This window comes from Sciurus carolinensis, chromosome 8, assembly GCF_902686445.1.
Source record: "Sciurus carolinensis chromosome 8, mSciCar1.2, whole genome shotgun sequence".
Classification (NCBI taxonomy): Eukaryota; Metazoa; Chordata; class Mammalia; order Rodentia; family Sciuridae; genus Sciurus; species Sciurus carolinensis.
This window is the reverse complement of record NC_062220.1, coordinates 40,387,225-40,409,432: the sequence shown is the minus strand read 5'-3', so window position 1 is coordinate 40,409,432 and position 22,208 is coordinate 40,387,225.

The window sequence follows — 22,208 nt, the reverse complement described above, 5'->3', positions numbered from 1 at the left end:
CCGAGCAGTCTTGTCAAAAAATGGAAAATAGTATACAGGAGTTTATATCACTGTACTAGGGGCTTTTGTTTGAAGACAGTGTTGTGGCTAATCACAGCATGTGACTTTAACTCCAGTCTAAGAAATTGTACAAGTGTAAGCATGTAAGTTAATTACCTTTAATGTTGAAGACACAATTAACTCATGTAGTAACATCTGGTGGGCCTATTTGCTTTTTCAAATTAGGATAATTAGAACTGACAAAGTACCTTCTTTCCATTTTCTCTTTCTTATCACAGATTATTTGAAAGTTTGTTTTTTAGTATGGCAGTTTTCCTTCCATTTACTCAACTTCACTCAATTTATTTTATTTTAAATGATAGCAGCTGTAATCATTACCATGACACTGTTCACAATGCAAATTTATGTTATATTGAAACACCATCATCAGTATTGTATGGTATTCATCAAGTGTGATCAAAAACATGTTTTTTTTGAAGGCTTCCTAAAGATATTCCCTAGTAGTCCCAGTTTTTAAAACAGGGATGGACATATAATAGGCATTGAATAAATATCCCTTATATCAAGGAAAAATATGAATCATTCATTATGTGCAAGCACAAAGTACTATATATTAATTAGAACATAAATTATTTGGCCTGTATTTTAGATCTCTTTTTAATGACCATTTTAACTTATGAAACTGTTCTATCAATTCAAATGTAGATTTTTCTCCCTTGTATCATGACTCTTTCATCTTGTGCATCCTAACAATTCTTTTATTACTAGGAAAACTATTTGTGCATGTCACTCTACGTTCTCATGTTTGATTACTACTAAGATTACTCAGCCTAATAGTTTATAATGATTTTTGACCAATTCTTTATAAGCGATATAACACAAAGGCATTAGTATTCAGGATATATCCAACTTAAATCTGTGTAACAAATTTTACTCTGGTTACCATATTTTTCTTGGTCAACTTCTCCTAACTGGACTCCCCACATTCTTTTTGTTCTTAACTGAACATTATATTTAATTCTGTGTGAGCTACCTCTTTGACAACCACTCATTTCTCTGGATATTTCCCACATACAGATTGTCCCCAATATATGATGGCTTAACTTAAAATTTTTTGACTTAAAAATGGTATGAAAGTGGGAAACATTCTGTAGAAATATTAGTTTGAATTTTGGTCTTTTCCTGGGTTATCTATGCAATAGGATATTCTTTTCTGATGCTGGGAAGCCAGGGTCCACAGCTCTCAGGAAGCCATGCAGTCACAAGAGAAGAAAAAAGATGATACTCCACAGTGCACTGTGCTACTGATCTATGTTGTTTAGGTTCGCTGTGTCAAAATAACAGCTCTGATTTAAAGGAAAGAAGAAAATAGTTTATATTGAGCCATTATGAAAGACCATGGCCCAGGAACACAGATTCAAATCACCCTGGACATATTCTGTGGAAGAGATTACATGAACTTTTATCAATACAGAACAAAAGAAAGTCATAAATTGCTGGACGTGGTGGAGCACACCTGTAATCCCAGCAGTTCAGGAGTCTGAGGCAGAAGGATCAGGAGTCCAAAGTCAGCCTCAGCAAAAGTAAGATGCTAAGCTACTCAGTGAGATCCTGTCTCTAAATAAAATACAAAATGGAGCTAGAGATGTGGCTCAGTAGTGGAGTGCTCCTGAGTTCAATCCCCAGTACCCAAAAAAAAAGTAAAAAGAAAAAAGAAAAAAAGGAAAGCCGTAAATCAATACATTTACCAATAACATTGACCAGAGCATCAGGTAGCTGGGTCAAAGCAAGGCAGGGAAATCTCTTCTACAGATTTTAGATGTTATAGAAGTCTTATTTTGAGGGTTTGGTGGGTGCTAGAAGTATGCAAAATTTAGTGGTACATTCAGAAATGTTATCTATTAGTCACAGTGTTAGAATGAATACAAAAATTAAGGTAAATGGGTCTTAATGGGCTTAAGATAAACCAAAATAATTTTGACTCTACCTACAGCATTCCATCTCTTCCCATTCAAAATGTTTTAGTTAGCCAAGGTCAAGGAAACTGCAGGCTCTTTAATGTAGATGCAGCTTTTTTTTTTTTTTTTCCCCAGAGAACTTCAGTTTACAGCTGTATTCAATGCATTTCTAAAACATATCTTCAACTCATGATGGGCTTATCAGGACTTTACCCTCTATACACCAAGAAGCATCTTTATGTATGAAATATAAATGTTAAAATTCTGTTTCTCTCTTGTAATCAATTCTTTTTTACAGAGGTCCCAGTGATGAATTTAGGACAAAAAGATAAGTTTTTTCCTCCCCTAAAAGGGACAAGAACACAATATTCACACACAAAAAAAATCTATATTAAGGCAAATTTTTTCTTTAAAGTATTAGAAAATTTTTGTGGTAAAAATATGGTTTTGTATCACATTAAATTTAAAAAATGAGAAAATCTTATATTTTTGAAGTTGTCCTCTGAATCTATAAATTCAAAAATGCTTGTTACGTTGATAAGGCAATTCTCATTTTTTTAAACACATAGCTGAAATCAATAGATTCAGATAAGGAACATTCTATAATATCTTTTATTATTTTCATCTTTATCAAGAATTGAGGTTCTATTTTAATTAGAATTCTGTGGGTATGTCTGAAATTGCTATTGATGATTTTAATGTTGTTCAAAAAATATTAACCTATGGGAAATGTTACAGAACAGTATCACCATTGCAACAGGGGTTCTCTAGAGGAGGACCCAGACCTTACCTAACTCCATTTTGTCTCTCTAACTTATCCTCTCTCTTTCTCCAAGTGATTTCTCCACTATGACTTATCTCAAATTCCAGTAATGGCTGAGCCCTGCAGCCAATCACCTTATGACAGGAACCATGGCTGCCCCCATGCAGGAGCAGTCATCTGATGATGGGAAATAATTTGCCTCCTGCCCCTCAAGCAATAACAATTTTCCTGTCACAACCAAGGTCTGTGACACCAGACCTGAGATAATGAAAAATCAGACCACATTTGACCAAAATGCTATGCATACTTCCTGTCCCCTGCCTTAATTCTTCTATGTATTCCTGGAGCAACTGTCAGAACCTCAAAGACAGATCTGAGGTGGCTAGACCTCTGTTCTTCCCAATATGATCACACCAAAATAAATTCCTTTCCTGTTTTACCACCACTCCCCTCTGTCTCCACTGATTGGATTATTATGACAAGAGGGTAAATATGGTCTGCAAAGACCCCTAGAAACACTGGACTAAGACTCCAGTAACACTATCAAGCTATATTAAACTTATAATGCATTTATCATGTGATAATAATATAGTTTCACAAACTGATCAATCTCATTTTCTGGAATTAACTGGGAATACTAATACAAAATAAGATCTTCATGTCTCCTAATTTTTCTTAAATATTTTTTTCCTATATTTGTTCTTAGATATGCTAACATTGGTAATTTACATAAAAGATTTAAAAATCTGCAATATATATTGCCTCCAATAGGTCTAGCATATTATATACATTAAAATAATCATTGAAATATGTATGAATGAACAGTTCTAAATTGGGACATGAGTTACCATAGTATCCTAAAAAAATCATATATCACTTAGTCTTGCCCAAGTATAGACTATAAAACATAAATACACATAAAATGTGTAAATGGTAAGTTATGGGTGATAATTTTCTTGAGATTATTTAAAGTTAAATTTTATTCTGTCTTGGTGACCTAACAGTTGCAGAGTATAACAAACATTCTAATTTCTAAAGCATTAATAAAGCAATTAGAACAGAGATTAATGTAAATTGCAAGCAATTATTGAAAAATTATTGAAAAATGGAAGTTAAAAAGGTGAAAAATGAAGGCATTAAGTTCATTACTTTGTTCCCTGTTTAGTACCTTTGAGGACAACCTGGTCGACCCACTAAAAATGAGTGTCTAACAACATTATGGTATATAAGATGATTTCTTGTTTTGAACACATATACCAGATAGCACAACTTATCATAGACTTTTAACTTCTGACTACAGGTAATTTTTATACAAAGCCTTCAACATTAGCAAAACACTTTTTATTCAAGGACCTTAAAGGATGTTATGGGGGGAAAAAGTGGAGGAGGGAATTATTACTACTTAGTATATTTCAGTCCCACAGAATAATTCAAGAGTCACATTAAGTTATGTATGGTGTTAAAAATTAGAAAAAATAAAAACATTGAAAGATATTCTCAAGTCACAAAGTATTAATAGTCTTGACTTCCCTTGGCAGCCTTTTTGTTGTCAAAGAGGAATTTCACTGAAAAATTTGTTATTAAGTGGCCTCTAAAACCAACTAGGAACAAAATTTATTTTCCTCTACAATGATATTCAAGTATTTTATAAATATATGATTTAAAGTGACTAAGAATATTAAGTCCATTACAAAAATATTGTTTATTCAACATCTTTTTAAAAATGACAAGGAAAACATAAAATAAGCTATTTAGAAACTCACTTCTACCAAGTATTGCACAACCTTGAGGAAGTCCCTAAATTTTGTGCTAAATTTTTTTATGTATAAATTTTTTTTATGTATAAAACCTCATGCTTGTTATGAGGTTTAATTAAAACAAATTAAGAGAGCTACAGGTATAATTCCATGGTAGAGCACTTGCCTAGCATGCACAAGGCCTGGGATTTGATCCCTAGCACCCTACACAAAAGAAAATAAATTTTAATAATAAAACAAGAATGTAGAAAAGTTTGGTCTCTTTAAGTACTTAAACGTATTAGTTATTACTACTGTATATAACTAAAAAATGTACAAAGAAAAATATTCTTGTATTCTGGTACATTGAAAACCCTGCCTCTTTTAGGAAATCAATTTTTTCTTCTCATTTTATTTTCCCCACCTGGTTGTGGGGATTGACCCTGTGACTTCACCTGTGCTAGGTAAGTGCTCTATCATACCCAGGTCTTTTAACTTTGAGAAGCAGTCTTGTCAAATTGCCCATGCTGGCCTTGAATTTCTGATTCTCCTGTCTCAGTCTCCTAAGTAACTGGGATTATGGGCATGCAGCACAGCACTTGGCTGAGGAAATTTGTTTACTATCTATCATTCAACATCACTATGTGTACTCATACAAACATACAAAAATATCCATATAGTTTCTCTTTATTTGCAACATGCTGACCAGATACATTAAATTCTAATTTACCTTTTCACTTATTAATATTTAACCAAGCAGAAAAAAATTAAATGATATCTAATTTCTGAAGTATTTATGTCCCTTACTACCCTTTTCTTAAAACCAAGGACAAATGAGGAAACATTCCTTTGCTAGTCTAAATTAAGAAGAGATACTTAAAAGCAAATTCCAAAGCAGTGTGAGGTAAATGGAGATAAAACAACATTGAAGGACAACATAGAACATGGACTGACTGTCTCTAGATGTTAGAGGGAAACTTACAAATATGCTTACATAATTTCTTTATATTGATTCTGTATTAACTTTCAATGATAACAAAAAATACTGAATGTGATGAAAGGATAAGGCTTTAAACAAAGTAAACATTGTGGAGAGAAACTAATGCCAAACTGTCATTCACCAAATAAGGAAAAAGAGATCTGAGAGAAGCAAAATTTCTAGCGAATGCACCATCCAAGTTACTAGGGTTGATGCAATTCTAGACTTTATCACAGGAAATTTGAATAAAGATAAAGAAAAACTTGATGTCTACCTTAAGTAATTTGGACAAACCTCATATTTAGGACAGTAAGAAAATTTGGAAAACAAAAGTTTTCTGTTTGAAGGAATCAGAGAGAGAAAATAATGAAGGATGAGCAGGCTAGAATCTAAAAGTGGGTGAAGGCCATTTGGTGAGCCAAGTTTCCTGTGGATTTCAGAGAGGGTAACTGAAAATTCAGAAGTACTGTTCATAGTCCTTTTGATCTAGGTGAAAGGAATTGGAGTCCATGCTGTAAGGGTCCATGTTGATGTGAAACTCCTTGTTTTGACCGGAAAAATATATGTATACATATGTACGTATATGCATTTATGCGATACACATATACATATATGTATATACATGTATATCCATATATAGAGAGAATATGCAATACAAATCATTGATCTATGCATTCAGTAAACTACATAAATTCAAGTAGGATAAATTCAGAGATCCACACATTGAAATACTATTTATTGTCAAACTGTTAAAAGAACAAATCTTAAATTGAAAAACAGCTTATCACACATAAGAGATCTGTAATAAAATTCATAACTGGTATCTCAACAGAAAATATGGTGTCCAAAGGCAGTGGGATTACACACTCAAAAGTGCTCAAAGGAAAAGACTATCAACCAAAAGAGCTACACTCTTATAAAGCAAAGGAGAAATTAGGATAAACAAAAGCGAAAGAATTCATCACTGGCAATCTAATCTAAATTGAAAAGACAAAGGCGAATAACTCAAATACCCACCAAGATAATGAACATTGGTTTAAAAAAAGTACATAAATACAAAAATAGAATAAATATATTTTTGAAAATTTTTCTCTCCTAATTTAAAAGACAGCTATATAAGTACTGGTTACAAAACTGTTGATAGCCTACAATGAAGAAAGATATATTTTGTCTATCAGTAGCTTATACCAAAGAAAATAGAATTTGTATGGAAAGAATGCAAAGAAAGGGGAAGGAATGAATCTATATGAGAGAAGAATGTTTGTATACCTTTAATTTAATTTGACATTAATCTGAACTAGATTGTTCTTAATTATGATGCTAATTATAATCCTTGAGACTAAGACAATAACTCAAAATAGGAGAAACAAACAAAAGAGTTAAAATGATATAGGACAAAATACCTGTTTAATACAAATAGGCATTACTGGAGAAGATAAGAACAAAAACAACCTAAAACACATGGAAAAAAATAAAAAATGGCAGAAAAATTCTATCTTATCAGTAATTACATTAAATATATATTGACTAAATAGTTAAAGAGTAAATGGAAAACAAAATAAAAAGATTAAACTACATGTTGTCTATAAGAGACATACTTTTGATTGAAAACCACAAATAGGTTGAAAGAAAAAGGATGGAAAAATAAACACCATGCAAATTAAGCAAAGGAGGGCTGAATCGTGTATAGTAATATCAGGGAAAATAGATTTTTGAGATAAAAATTATCACTAGAGGCAAAGAAGGACATTGTAATATGATAAAAATCAATCCTTTAGGAAAATATAAAAATAATAAATGTAAAAGCACTATGTACAACAGAGTCCTGAAAGATATGAAATAAAACCTGATAGAATTGAAAGGGGATATAGCTATTTCAACAGTAATTGAAAATTTCAATACACTATTTTCAATCCTGAATAGAATAACTAGGCAAAAGGTCAACAAACATATAGAATACTTGAACGATATTAGAATAGACATCTACAGAACATTCCATATAAGAGCACAATAAAGATAAAACATGTCACACCAATTTTTTTTAAAAAAGCCTGAATATATTAAATGATTGAAGTTGTATAAAAGATTTAAGTGTCAAATGTCATAGACTGAATTTTGTCCTCTTAAACTTCTATGTTGAAGCATTAACCCCCAGAATATCAGAATGTGTATTCAAAGATAAGACGTTTAAAGAGGTACTTAAGTTAAAATAAGGCAGTTAGGGAGTGCCCTTATCCAATCTGACAGGTTTCCTTTTAAGAAGGGGTAATCAGGACAGAGAGACAACAGAGGCACACATGCACAGAAGGACAGCCATAGGAAGAGACCAGAAGAAGTGACCATCTGCAAGCCAAAGAGAGTTCTAGAAGAAACCAATTCAGCCACCACCTAGATTTGGATTTTTAATCTCTGAAACTATGGGAAATAAAATTTGTGCTGTTGAAGCCACTCAGTCTGTTATATTTTGTTATGGTGCACCTAGGAAAGTGGCATTTAAAGTATGTTCTCTGAAACAGAAATTAATATCAGAAAAAATGGAGAAAATTCACGAATGCATTGAAATTGAACAGCACATCACTAAATAATAGAGTTAAAGAAAAAATCCGAAGGGAAATTAGAAAATACTTGGACATGAATGAAAATGAAGATTAAACATATAAAATTGAATGGAATTCAGCTACAGCAGGGTTTAGAGGAAAATTTATAGGTAAAAATTATAGGTAAAATTTATAACCTTGTTACGGTTTGGATGTGAGGCATCCCTTGATGGGATTAACTATGTGGAAACTGAAACAGGTAGGGTCATTGAAGGCATAACTTTGGGTTTGAGAGTGGAGTCTCTCTACTTCTTGATCATCATGTGAACCACTTTCCTCTACCACACTCTTCCACCATGATGTTCTGCCTCACCTCAAGCCCCAACGAATAGACCTGGCTGTCTATGAACTGAAAACATGAGCCCCAAAATACACTCTTCCTCCTCTACAGTTGTTCTGGTCAGTCTTTTAGTCACAGCATGAAAAAAAAAAAAAAAAAAAAAAAACTGACTAAAACAACCCTATATATAAGAAAAAAAATCTAAAAATCAATAACCTAACTTTTTGCCTTCATCAACTACAAAAAAGAGCAAACTAAACATACTGCAAGCCAAGAAAAAGAAATAACAGTGATGAAAGTAAAAATAAATAAACTACAGAATTGAAAAAATAGAGAATATAAAAGTTGGTCCTTTGAAAAGATTAATGAAATTAAGTAACTTTAAATAGGGTGATGAAGAAAAAGAGATTCAAATTACTCTATTAAAACTCTCTATACTCACAAAAGACATGATATGGAATATGGAAAAGTCTAAGAAATCCACAGTCAAAAAACAATTGGAAGTAATAAATCAACTTGTCAAGGTGTCAGGATACAAGATCAATATACAAAAATTATTCATGTTTCTATATTCTAGCAATGAAATCTCATAATGAAATTAAGAAATTTCATTTACTACAGCATCAAAAGAATTTTAAAACAGGAATTTTTTTTTTTTTTTTTTTTTTTTTTGTGGTACTGGAGTTTGAACCCAGGGGTGTTTTAAGACTGAGCTACATCCCCAGCCCTTTTTATATATGATTTTCAGACAGGGTCTCCCTAAATTGCCAATTTTGATCTTGAACTTGCAATCCTCCTGCCTCAGCCTCCTGAGTTTCAGGGATTACAGGTGTACTCCACCATGCCTGGCAGAAGTAGGAATACTTTTAACAGAAGAAGTACAGGACTTCATACTAAAAACGATGAAATATTCTTGGAAGAAATCAGAGAGCTAAATAGGAAAGGCATCTTTGTTCAGGATAATAGTGTATGAATTGGTCTACAGATTCAGAGCTATTAATATTAAAACCCCTGTTACATTTTTTTTTTTTTGCAGAAATTGAAAACCAAGAATAACCAAAACAATTTTGAAAAACAGTTGGATAACTCATATTTTCCAGTTCCAACACTTATTACAAAGCTCCAGTAACCAAAACACTGTGGTACTAGTCCAGGAATAGATGAAAAAACAAAGAAGAAACCACAATGTAACAGGACTGAGAGTAGAAAAATAAATCATTATATTCATGGCTAATGAATTTTCCAAAAGGTTGCCAAGATTAGGGGAAAGACTGGACTTTGTAACAAATAGTGCTTACACAACTGAATAGCCTATCTAAAAGAATGAAGTTAGACTAGTTCTTCATGAACAAAAAAAGAACTCCTTGTGGTTCACAGACCTAAATGTAAGAGTTAAAACTGTAAGATTCTCAGAGAAAACAAAGGTGTAAATCTTATCATTCATTCAGTGGGGTATTCTTTGATAGGCACTAAAACAGCAAATCACAAAGGAAAAAAAACTGAATACATTGGATATTATCAAGTTTTAAAACTTCTGAGCTTCAAAGTACACTATCAACAAAGTAAAGGCAATCCAAAAGAATGGGAGAAGATACTTCCAAATCATGTACTTGGTAAGAAATTTGTGCCAGAATAACAAAGAACTATCAAAACTTAAAAAGAAAACAAATAGCCCAATTAAAAATTTAAAAAAGTATTTTTCAGAAGAATGTCTACTAATTACCAATAGGTATGTACAAAGATGTTTATTACCATTTGACACTAGGGAAATGAAACTCAAGATCACAGTGAGATACCACATCACTTTACATTTACTACGATGAATAAATCAAAAGGCAGTGAGAAGTGTTGAAAAGGACACGAGAAATTTAGAATTTTTATTTATTATTGATGAGATTTTTTGCTTTTCAATCTCGGGAATTTCTGCTTACTTTTCCACTGATACAGGCACTTATTTTATTTGTACTCACATCAAGAAATATTGAAAAGAAAGTTTTGCCTTCCTTCACTATCAACAGTCCTGAAGAAAAATAGAACTATGGAATTATAAAACTAACATTATCAAAGCTTTCAGATACCCTCAAATTCCCATGACCTAATGTATTATCATTAGCTTTAATGCCAATAAGATCAAATTCACTGGGACCGCTATGTCATCTCCTTATGAACTAACAATGGATTACCATAGCCATTTAGAAATCTCATCACCAATCCTAGCTTCTACTTAATTAGAAACGGATATGACAGATATGATTAACAAGGACTCTTATGTTACCACCATCATTAGTTCAACAGATATGAACTACATTTTCAAACACACACCTTTACATGATCCATGATAAGAGTTATTTGTCTGGCAAACACATCAGAAAAACTTCCCTTAAAACTTGACAAACAGGATTTTATTGGATGCTTTTAACGACTGACACAAGAGTAAAGTTGGAAGTATTGATCTTCAGATTTACATTTCCTACCTCCAAAGATACTTCTTGTTTCATGTATTTATCTGTTTGGGTTGCCATAAAAAAATACTATTGTCTGGGTTGTGTAAACAACAGAAATTAATTTTCTCTCAGTCTGAAAACTGGGAAGTCAGAGATCAGGGTGCCAGCATGACTGAGTTCTCATAAGAGTGCTCTCCCTGGTTTGCAGATGGCTAACTTTTCTCTGTGTCCTCATGTAACCTTTCCTTGTGCACACATAAAGAGAAATCTCTTATTTTTCCTAGTTTGATAAGGTCACCAGTTCTGTAAGATTAAGTCCTTATCCTTAAAATGTAATAACCTCCTAAAGCTCTCAATATGGTATATTTTGGGTAGGACACAATTCACCACATAGCACTTTCTTTTCCCTTCTGGGCATCTATTCCATTTGGAAGTCTTAAACTTAGAAATTTTAGGAATCATTTAGAAGCCTCTGACTTTTGATTCAACACCATTTCCTGTCCCCCTACTCTGTTCACTGTGCTGTTAATCTAATGCTGTCTGACTTCTGTGGTTACCTTCTACCACTTATGGAAAAACAAAACTCTTACACATTTTTCCCAGATTATAGCTATTGCTCTGAATTTAATGGATTCCTGGATTTGTCACTCCGTTCTTAGCCTTGCTGATAACATTTAATAGCTCTTCCCTGAAATGCTTCAAAAGACAAATTCTCTTTAACAGGATGCTTCAGACACTTTCACCTTCAATCTTGCAAAATCTTGACCTCATATTAACCAAATGCTTCTGCCCATGTCATTATAATCCTATCAGCAAAGTCCAGTCAACAAATACTAAGCATTTACATTATGACCAAGCCACAATAGGTTGTTTTCTTCAAAGATACTACAGCCTACTTTACATAAACTAATTCCACTCAAGACACTGTTTAACTCAGGACACACAAAATAACTTCTATTACAATGAGTGATGCTTATCTTTCCAAAACGATATATGTTCAACAAGGATACTACATCTTATATGGACATCAGGCCTTTTCCTGTATTCTGTACTCTCATTTATCCTGGGTATTTGGAGTAATCATTAAGAGATTTTCCAATATTAAAAAACTACTGGTATGGGGATATAGCTCAGTTGGTAGAGTGCCTGCCTCGCATGCACAAGGCCCTGGGTTCAATCCCCAGCACCACAATAAATAAATAAATAAATAAATAAATAAATAAAAAATAAAAAATAAAAAACTACCATATCACTAAGAAGTCATATTTCCTTAAATATAATACCCAGAAGCCTCCAAAATATAATAAATACATGTATCTTAAAAGAACTTCCAGAAGAGAAAAATTATTACTTTTCCATGAATATTCTTCACACTACAATTTTCTTAAGGAGAATAAAACTAGGAAAGATGCTTAGAAACTAATATCTATGCTTAACAAATGAATAGATGACACCACTTCTTCTCTGAAAAGCCAAAATGCTAACCTAAATACTTTTATTAAAGTTGTTATGAGCAATTTTATAACTCTTAATTTCTCCTTAGCTTGCCAAAGGGAAGTTAGTGTTGTAGCAGATATTTCTTGTTACACCTATCATACAGGGTAAATTAAAGTCTACATTAAAAACAGAACAAAAAAAATCAATCTCAATGTCTAGAGCAGAACCAATTGGATTTTGGTGCAGTTTACCATGACCCGGTTCTCATAAAATAGGTACTTAATTTCAAACCTATTTAAAGGACCAATAGTCATTTGTTTCTGATCTGATAATTGCTTAGATTACAATTGACCAATATGTCCTGTCCAGAGTCTTTAAAGCTTTTGTTCATTTAATGTTTCACACTGCTTAACAATTCATCCTAAAGAAAAAAAGAAAAAAGAAATACACACACACACACACACACACGTACCCTGGAGAAACTACAGACTATGCTCAATAGACAATTCTAGCAAAATTTTAACAGCAAACTGTCTAAAGGAAGGCCTTTTTCTTACACCCTTCTTGGAAGGTTGGGTAACCAAAGCCCAAGTCCTAAAACAGGTTTTAAAATCCTCTTTCTCAAATGCTCCATAGTTCCCTGTGGATTGTGTACTATTGCAAGAAGGAATGGGCTTAATTTGTTTAAGCACAGAGAGGTTTCTGGTGGTCTCTGGCTGATGGATACTGATGGGTGCAGTGGCTGTGGAGTTGACTTGGCCTGAGCCAATACCAGGTCCTTCATTTATTGCCAGTACACCTGGATCAATCTGCTACCACTCTCAAAGGCTCAATTTTCCCATATAGAAAATGGGAAAATCTTTTCTCAGTGGAGATTGGTGTCAAGAAAAGTAGATATAAGGCAAACTAAATTAATGTGGTAGTTCCTTAAAAAGAAGATCAAACAAGTTCTCAGAAGAATTGAATGGATGAGTTCAACTGTAATTAAACAAAGCTGAGAGAGAATGAATTAAAGAGACGACAGGTCTGATAAATAACTAGAATGAAATATGGAGAAAAAATATAAAAGACCAAAAAAGAGAGTTAGAAACATAGGTAATGTAGTAATAAATACTAAATTATGTCTCACTGGAGTCCAGGGAGAAAGAAGGAAGGGATGGAGCAGAATTTTATGCTTCAATTATAGTGCTTTACAAAACATATTACAGCCATCAAGAGAGGTTTAAACCATCCCTGTGAAAACCGAAGAAAAATATATAAAAAGAAATTATACTAAAGAGCATGATATTAAATTTTCAAATACCAAAGAAATGTCAAAAGTATCCAGAAAAAATAAATATAAATAACATTAAAAGAAGCAGCAACTATTCTAATAAGTAAATTGTCACACATAAACAATGGAAACCAGAAGAAAATAAACTATTTAAATTATTGAAAAAATAAATGACAAACTTGAAAATGCAAAAGAATAATACAATGGGAAATATATATATAAATAGATATAAATGCTGGTTGTGTAAAGCAATAATATCTTGTGTGAATTTAAAAGAGATATAGAATTAAATTCATAATGACCTTATGTTAAGAAGAGATAAATGAAGTTATTGTTATTACAAAGTATCCTTGTACAAAAGATTTTAATGGTGATAATATTTGATTTTGATAATTCAATAATATTTTAATATTGAGAAAATCACTAAATAATGAAAGTATATAACTTCTGAGTGGATATATGGATGAAAATAAGAAAAAAAGAGGAAAGAAATGGGAATATGAAATAGTAGGCTATTTACTAGGCATATAGAACAGTAAAAAGATGATGGATTAAAACTCAATCATTATTTACTTTAAGTGCACTAAATGTTCCCATCAACAGGAAATGATTACCAGATTACCAAAGATTACTGTTCAAAAACAAAATAGAACAATTCTATGCTGTAATAAGAAAACTCAGAGATCACATTTCATAATGATAAAAAGATCAATCCACAAATGTATAACAATTCCCCACTTGCATTTCCCCAAATTTATATCCACAATGTAAAACAAATTGACAGAAATACAAGAAATGAACAAATCCACAACTATTGTAGACTTTTTCATACCTCTCTTAGATACTGATAAAACTAGAAGACAAAATATAATAAGTATTCAGAAGATTGAGCTATGCTTTTGGTAATTTGAGCTAGTTGACTGTGTGTTGGGAGTGATCACTACATACACAGCAATGGCAGAATAATAATAAATAACTGTATATAACTGAGAATAACATATGATGGAACCAAGTCCTTGGACCTCCAGAACTGTGAGCTAAAATAAGCTGCCTGTCTTTATAAATCATCCAATCTCAGGTATTCTGTTGTGGCAAAATGAAACACTTCATGAATGGAACTATAGAACAACAGTAAGCAAAGAATAGACTACAATATCTTTACTGGGTTAATTGAGTACATATATGGAAAAAATAAAATTTGAGTCCTCACAGAATAATCTTTTCTATTTGGATTATAAATCTCAATATGGAAAGTAAAGCAATTAAACTTTAATAACATTGAAATGATTTCAGATATGGGAAAACTTGTTAAATAGGGGAAAGAGGAACACTGAACATTAAGTAACTAATTGATCATTTGAACTACAGCGTATGGAAATTAAGGAGACTGTAGAAATAGGAAAGCTGATTCAATGAGGTTAGGTGCTCTCATATCTAATTTCGAATCAAATTTTTCCTCTGAATGGAGAGTGATTCAGAGTAATTAAGAATATTTAACAAACTATGGGAATGCCCCTCCTCCAGCACTATCCTTAAGAGTATAAATTTTAAATTGTAACATGGCATATTTAGTACATTAAAATCATTTGACTCAAAATTTTTACTGTTTTTCTATTAAAATACATATTAAATAACTTCATTGTTTACTTTCAAATTAAGATCTTCCAAATTACACAATGCCATGAAGGAGGTAGGAAGTTCTTATTAACATTCATGATACTAACGACACTAATCTTTTTTTCATTATTTTTACAAACTGCATTTTGATTCACTGCACACAAATGGGGTACAACTTTTCATTTCTATGGTTGTTCACAATGTAGATTCATACCATTCATGTAATCATACATGAAAATAGGGTAATGATGTTTGTCTCATTCCACCATCTTTCATATCCTCACCTCCTTCCCCCTCTCATTTCCCTCTACATTATCTAAAGTTCCTCCATTCTTCTTTTATTCCCCACCCCCCATTACCATTATGTATCATCATCCACTTATCAGGGAAAACATTCAGTCTTTGGTTTTTTTAGGGATTGGCTTATTTCACCTAGCATGATATTCTCCAATTCCATCCATTTACCTGTAACCTTCTTTTACTTGTTTTTTTCTTTTTTTTAATCTTTTTTAAAGTTGATTCTGGAATATACTGGATTATAGTTAATTTTGAATAAGCAGATGGATGACACATAATTATTATATTTCTCTCATTTCTAATTATATAGCATAACAAGAATATACCTTTAAATAATAGCATGACAGAAATACACATTTATTTTGACTTTAAAATGTTCATTTTCTTTAAAAGACCAAGGAATCATGGGCTCATTTGTTTTCTTATACACATGACAGTAGAATATATTTTGACATATTATACAAATTTAGAGTATATGATATGAAACTACATTGGTCATGTATTCCTATACGCATATAAGAAAATAATGTCCAGTTCATTCTACTAACTTTCCTATTCCGCCTCCCTTTCCTTCATTCCCTTTTATTTTTTTATTAAAAATTTAAAAATTTTTACAGACTGCATTTTGATTCATTGTACACAAATGGGGTACAACTTTTCATTTCTGTGAATGTACATTTCTACAATGTAGATTCACACCATACATGTAATTGTATATATACATAGGGTAATACTGTCTGTTCCATTCTACTATCTTTCTGTCTCCCACCCGCTCCCAACTCATTTTCCTCTATACCATCCAAAGTTCCTTCATTCTTCTCTTTCCCCCTATCACCCCATCATTATATATCATCATCCACTTATCAAAGAAAATATTTGACCTTTGGTTCTTTGGGCTTGGCCTATTTCACTTAACATGTTTCCAACTTCATCCATTTACCAGCAAATGCCATAATTTTATTCTTCTTTATGGCTGAGTAATATTCCATTGTGTATATATACCACAGTTTTTTTTTTTTGTTTTTTTTTTTATTGTGAACAAATGGGATACATGTTCTTTCTCTGTTTGTACATAGAGTAAAGGCATACCATTTGTGTAATAATACGTTTACATAGGGTGATGTTGGTTGATTCATTCTGTTATTTTTTTCCCCTTCCCCCCACCCCTCCCATCCCTCTTTTCCCTCTATACAGTCCTTCCTTCCCCCATTCTTGCCCCCCTCCCTAACCCTCACTCTAACCCTAAAACTAATCCCTCCCACGCCCCATTATGTATCATCATCCACTTATCAGCGAGATCATTCTTCCTTTGGTTTTTTGAGATTGGCTTATCTCACTTAGCATGATATTCTCCAATTTCGTCCATTTGCTTGCAAATGCCATAATTTTATCATTCTTTATGGCTGAGTAATATTCCATTGTATATATATGCCACATTTTCTTTATCCATTCATCAACTGAAGGGCATCTAGGTTGGTTCCACAATCTGGCTATGGTGAATTGAGCAGCAATGAACATTGATGTGGCTGTATCTCTGTAGTATGCTGATTTTAAGTCCTTTGGGTATAGGCCAAGGAGTGGGATAGCTGGGTCAAATGGTAGTTCCATTCCAAGTTTTTTAAGGAATCTCCATACTGCCTTCCAGAGTGGTTGCACTAATTTGCAACCCCACCAGCAATGTATGAGTGTACCTTTTTCCCCACATCCTCGCCAACACCTGTTGTTGCTTGTGTTCTTGATAATCGCCATTCTGATTGGGGTGAGATGGAATCTTAGGGTGGTTTTGATTTGCATTTCTTTTAATACTAGAGATGTTGAACATTTTTCCATATGTTTGTTGATTGCTTGTAGGTCTTCTTCTGTGAAGTGTCTGTTCATTTCCTTAGACCATTTGTCGATTGGATTATTTGTAGTCTTGGTGTTGAGTTTTTTGAGTTCTTTATAGATTCTGGAGATTAGTGCTCTATCTGAAGAATGATTGGCAAAGATTTTCTCAAACTCTGTAGGCTCTTTCTTCGCATTGCTGATAGTTTCCTTTGCTGAGAGAAAGCTTTTTAGTTTGAATCTATCCCAGTTGTTGATTCTTGCTTTTATTTCTTGTGCTATGGGAGTCCTGTTGAGAAAGTCTGGTCCTAAGCCGACATGTTGAAGATCTGGACCTACTTTTTCTTCTATAAGATGCAGGGTCTCTGGTCTGATTCCGAGGTCCTTAATCCATTTTGAGTTTAGTTTTGTGCACGGTGAGAGATATGGGTTTAGTTTCATTTTGTTGCATATGGATTTCCAATTTTCCCAGCACCATTTATTGAAGAGGCTATCTTTTCTCCATTGCATATTTTTGGCCCCTTTGTCTAGTATGAGGAAATTATATTTGTTTGGGTTTGTGTCCGTGTCCTCTATTCTGTACCATTGATCTACCTGTCTATTTTGGTACCAATACCATGCCGTTTTTGTTACTATTGCTTTGTAGTACAGTTGAAGTTCAGGTATTGCAATACCCCCTGCTTCATTTTTCCTGCGAAGGATTGCTTTAGCAATTCTGGGTTTCTTATTCTTCCAGATGAATTTCATGATTGCTTGTTCTTCTTCTGTAAGGTACATCGTTGGGATTTTAATTGGAATTGCATTGAATCTGTATAGCACTTTTGGTAGTATGGCCATTTTGACAATATTAATTCTGCCTATCCAGGAACATGGGAGATCTTTCCATCTTCTAAGGTGTTCCTTAATTTCTTTCTTTAGTGTTCTGTAGTTCTCATTGTAGAAGTCTTTCACCTCATTTGTGAGATTGATTCCCAAGTATTTTATTTTTTTCGAGGCTATTGTGAATGGAGTAGTTTTCCTAACTTCTCTTTCTGAAGATTCATCATTTATGTATAAAAATGCATTAGATTTATGTGCATTGATCTTATATCCTGCTACTTTACTGAATTCACTTATGAGATCTAAGAGTTTTCTGGTGGAATTTCCTGGTTCCTCTAAGTATATAATCATATCATCAGCAAATAGGGATAGTTTGAGTTCTTCTTTTCCAATTCGTATCCCTTTAATTTCTTTGGTCTGTCTAATTCCTCTGGCTAGAGTTTCAAGGACGATATTGAATAGGAGTGGTGAGAGAGGGCATCCCTGCCTTGTTCCAGATTTTAGGGGGAATGCTTTCAGTTTTTCACCATTAAGAATAATATTAGCCATGGGCTTAGCATAGATGGCCTTTACAATGTTAAGGAACGTTCCCACTATCCCTATTTTTTCTAGTGTTTTGAGCATGAAGGGGTGCTGTATTTTATCAAATGCTTTTTCTGCATCTATTGAAATAATCATATGATTCTTGACTTTAAGTCTGTTGATATGGTGAATGACATTTATTGATTTCCTGATGTTGAACCAACCTTGCATCCCTGGGATGAAACCCACTTGATCATGGTGCACTATCTTTTTAATATGTTTTTGTATGCGATTTGCTAAAATTTTGTTGAGAATTTTTGCATCAATGTTCATTAAGGATATTGGTCTGAAATTTTCTTTCCTTGATGTGTCTCTGTCTGGTTTAGGTATCAGGGTGATATTGGCTTCGTAGAATGAGTTTGGGAGGGTTCCCTCCTCTTCTATTTCATGGAATACTTTGAAAAGTATTGGAATGAGCTCTTCTTTAAAGGTTTTGTAGAACTCGGCTGAGAAACCATCAGGTCCTGAACTTTTCTTTGTTGGTAGGCTTTTGATGACTTCTTCTATTTCATTACTTGAAATTGGTCTATTTAAATTGTGTATGTCCTCCTTGTTTAGTTTAGGCAATTCATAGGTCTCTAGAAACTTGTTGATATCTTCAAAATTTTCTATTTTGTTGGAGTATAGATTTTCAAAATAGCTTCTAATTATGTTTTGTATTTCAGTCGTGTCTGTTGTGATATTTCCTTGTTCATTCCGAATTTTGGTGATTTGGGTTTTCTCTCGTCTTCTCTTTGTTAGTGTGGCTAAAGGTTTATCAATTTTGTTTATTTTTTCGAAGAACCAACTATTTATTTTGTCAATTTTTTGTATTGTTTCTTTTGTTTCAATTTTGTTGATTTCAGCTCTGAGTTTAACTATTTCCTGTCTTCTACTACTTTTGGTGTTGGTCTGTTCTTCTTTTTCTAGGGCTTTGAGCTGTAGTGTTAGGTCATTTATTTTTTGAGTTTTACTTCTTTTATTAAATGCGCTCCATGAAATAAATCTTCCTCTAAGTACTGCTTTCATAGTGTCCCAGAGATTTTGATACGATGTTTCTTTGTTCTCATTTACCTCTAAGAATTTTTTAATTTCCTTCCTAATATCTTCTGTTATCCATTCATCATATAATAGCATATTGTTTAATCTCCAGGTGTTGGAGTAGTTTCTGTTTTTTGCTCTTTCATTTATTTCTAGTTTCAATCCATTATGGTCTGATAAAATACAAGGAAGTGTCTCTATCTTCTTGTATTTGCTAACATTAGCTTTGTGGCATAATATATGGTCTATTTTAGAGAAGGATCCATGTGCTGCTGAGAAGAAAGTGTATTCACTCTTCATTGGATGGTATATTCTATAAATGTCTGTTAAGTCTAAATTATTGATTGTGTTATTGAGATCTATGGTTTCTTTGTTCAATTTTTGTTTGGAAGATCTGTCCAGTGGTGAGAGAGGCATGTTAAAATCACCTAGTATTATTGTATTGTGGTCTATTTGGTTTCTGAGATTGAGAAGGATTTGTTTGACATACATGGGTGAGCCACTGTTTGGGGCATAGATATTTATGATTGTTATGTCTTGCTGATTTATGGTTCCCTTAAGCAGTATGAAATGTCCTTCTTTATCCCTTCTGATTAACTTTGGCTTGAAGTCCACTTTATCTGAAATGAGGATGGATACCCCAGCTTTTTTTCTGGGTCCATGTACATGGTAAGTTTTTTCCCATCCTTTCACCTTTAGTCTATGGGTATCTCTTTCTAAGAGATGAGTCTCTTGCAGGCAACATATTGTTGGATCTTTCTTTTTTATCCAATCTGCCAGTCTATGTCTTTTGATTGATGAATTCAGGCCGTTAATATTCAGGGTTATTATTGAGCTATGATTTGTATTCCTGGTCATTTGACTCATTTTATTCATTTATTTGCTTATTTTTGACACAACTTGGTTCCTCTTTATTTGAGAGTTCCTTTAGGATATCTCCTCCCTTTGCTGATTTGCTTCTTTGTTTTTCATCTCTTCTTCATGGAATATTTTGCTGAGAATGTTCTGTAATGCTGGCTTTCTTTTTGTATATTCTTTTAGCTTTTGTTTATCATGGAAGGATTTTATTTCATCGTCAAATCTGAAGGTAAGTTTTGCTGGGTATAAGATTCTTGGTTGGCATCCATTTTCTTTTAGGGCTTGAAAATGTTATTCCAGGCCCTTCTAGCTTTTAGGGTCTGGATTGAAAAATCTGCTGATATCCGTATTGGCTTCCCCTTGAATGTAATTTGGTTCTTTTCTCTCACAACCTTTAAGATTCTGTCTTTATTTTGTATGTTAGGTATTTTCATTATAATGTGCCTTGGTGTGGGTCTGTTGTAATTTTGTGTATTTGGAGTCCTATAAGCCTCTTGGACTTGATTTTCCATTTCATTATTCAGATTTGGGAAATTTCCTGAAATTATCTCATTGAATAGGTTGTTCATTCCTTTGGTTTGTTTCTCTAAGCCTTCCTCAATCCCAATAATTCTCAAATTTGGCCTTTTCATGATATCCCATAGTTCTTGGAGATTCTGTTCATGATTTCTTACCATCTTTTCTGTTTGTTCGACTTTGTTTTCGAGGTTAAATATTTTGTCTTCAATATCTGAGGTTCTGTCTTCCAGGTGTTCTATCCTATTGGTTGTGCTTTCTATGGAGTTCTTAATTTGGTTTATTGTTTCCTTCATTTCAAGGATTTCTGTTTGGTTTTTTGTCAATATCTCTAACTCTTTATTGAAATGGTCTTTTGCTTCCTGTATTTGCTCTTTTAACTGTCTATTGGTGCATTCATTCAATGCCTGCATTCGCTCTTTCATTTCATCGTTTGCTTCCCTTATCATGTTGATTATGTACATTCTGAACTCCCTTTCTGACATTTCTTCTGCCATGCTGTCATTGGATTTTATTGATATAACATCCAGATTTGTTTGAGGCATTTTCTTCCCTTGTTTTCTCATATTGTTCAGGTATCAGTGGACTGCAGAGATGTTGCAGATTTCCTCTATTGACTTATAATGTCCCTGAAGATTGCTAGTGTATCCCCTCTTATCCTTCAGTAGCCTGAAGTCTTAGAGGAAGTTGATACTTCGGTGTTCCCCTAGGTAGCTGCCTCTCTAGGGGTGGTGGTCTTCAGGTGGGGTATATTCCCTGCTAGAGGGCAGAGGTGCCTCTACTTGTTGACCAATGGTCATCCAAAGGGGAACTAGACTGCGGGCTGAGGCAATGCCTGTTTGGGCCTGTGTCTCTGGTTTTACCGTCTTTGTGGGAAAACCTCACTCAGCGGGGAAGACCCACCCGGTGGGGAGGTCTCGCTAGTCCGTTCCCCTCCTAGAGGTTCCCCTCAGTCCACAACTACCGCCTGGGCAGGGCAGCCTTCCCAAGCAACGTTTCCAGGGGCCTGGACCTACTTCCTGGGCTTGGGAGCCCTGCCCTTCGCAGACGAGTCTCCTTAGGTGGCCCCTCCTCAGAGAAGCTGCCCGAAGTCCTGGAACCTTCGCTCCACCCCTCAGCTGGTCTCTGTGTAGCTCTCCTGGGCCTGGGAGCCTCACCCTTCGTAGACGAGTCTCCTTAGGTTGTCCCTTCTTAGAGAAGCTGCCCGA